The sequence below is a fragment of the Coturnix japonica genome, chromosome 2, assembly GCF_054131305.1.
Source record: "Coturnix japonica strain WE chromosome 2, WE-NBRP24, whole genome shotgun sequence".
In the NCBI taxonomy this organism is placed as follows: Eukaryota; Metazoa; Chordata; class Aves; order Galliformes; family Phasianidae; genus Coturnix; species Coturnix japonica.
The window spans coordinates 61,772,065-61,773,853 of record NC_140664.1 but is presented as its reverse complement, the minus strand read 5'-3'; positions in this window follow the sequence as shown (position 1 = coordinate 61,773,853).

Genomic DNA, 1,789 nt, shown 5'->3' with positions numbered 1-1,789 from the left:
GTTGGGGAACATGACCACCAAGGAAAAGGCTGAGGTTCTCAATGCCTTCTTTACATCTGTCTTTAAAAGACAGACCAGTTATCCTTGCAGTACTCTACCTGGAATGCTCAGATGGGGAGCAGAATAATTCCCTCTGTGATACAGATGGAAACTGTTGGAGACCTACTACACCACCTGCACTGTCACAAGTATGTGGAAACAGCTGGGATACACCTGAAGGTGCTGAGAGAGCTGGCAGAAGTGATTGACAAGCCACTTGCCATTGTTCAGTATTCCTGGTCAATTAGAGAGATCTGAGAGGATTAGAGGTTTTCCAGTGTACAAGCAGGGTCATAAGGAGGATTCAGAGAACTACAGGCCTGTCGGCCTGACCTTGGGGACAGGAAAGGATATGGAACTAATCATCTTGAGTGAGATCATGCAGCATATGTAGGACAACTGAAGCATCAGGCCCAGCCTGCACGGATTCTTGAAAGACAGGTCCTGTTTGACCAACCTAATCTCCTTCTATGATTAAGTGACCAACCTAGTGAATGAGGGAGAGGCTGTTAATGAAGGCAAAGCCTTTGACACTGTCTCCCCCAGTATTCTCTTGGGGAAACTGATAGCCCATGCTTGGACAGGTACATTCTTTGCTGGGTAAAATAATGACTGGAGGGCCAGGCCCAGATTGGTGATGAATGGAGTTAAATCCAGCTGGTGACCAGCCACAAGTGGCACTGCCCACGGGTCGGCGCTGGGGCCTGTTCTGTTTAATACCTTTATTGATGACTTGGACAAAGGGTTTGAGTGCATCCTCAGTAAGTTCACAGATAACACCAAGCTGGGAGGAAGTATCAAGCTGCCTGGGGATAGGAAGACCCTTCAGAGGGATCTGTACAGGCTGGATAGCTGAGCTGAAGCCAATAGGGTAAAGTTTAACAAGACCAAGTGCTAGGTCCTGTACTTTGACCACAGCAACCTCAAACAATGCTACAGGCTTCAGGCAGATTGGCTTGAAGACTGTGGAAGAAATGGGGGTGTTGGCTGATGATCAGCAAAAAATGAGCCAGTAGTGTGCTCAGGCAGCCTAAAATGCCAACAGTATCTTGGCTTGTACCAGAAATAGTATTGCTAGCAGGAGCAGGGATGTGGTCATATCCTTGTACTAAGCTCTGGTGAGGCTGCACCTTGAGTACTGTTTTCAGTTTTGGGCCTTTCACTACAGGAAAGTTACTGAGGCACTGGAGCATGTTCAAAGAAGGGCAACAAAGCTGGTGAGGGGCTAGGAGCACAGGTCTCATGAGGAACAGCTGAGCGAACTGGGATTGTTCAGTCTGGAGAAAAGGAGGCTAGGGAAAAGTTGTGGAAAGGTCGGGGTCAGCCTTTTCTTATGGGAAACTAGTGATAGGATAAGTGTGATAAGTTGTGATAGAGTGATAGGATAGTGATACGTTGTGCCAGAGGAGGTTCAAGATGGATATTAGGAAAAATTTATCCAAAAGATTGGTCAGGCACTGGAACAAGCTGCCCGGGAAGGTGGTTGAGTCACCTTACCTAGAGGTGTTCAAGAAAAATTCAGATGTTGTACTAAGGAATGCGGCTTAATGGGGAAATAGGTGGATGGCTGAACTAGATGATCTTGGAAATCTTTTACAACAACAATGATCCTATGACTCTAAGGTTCTATGATCATTTTGTTTGACACTTGGGAATAAAACTTTTGCAAAGCCTTTACCCTCTGATTTTGTTGAATATTGTTTTACTCTTCCAGTACCACGTGTTGAATAATCAAAAATGAAATATATAT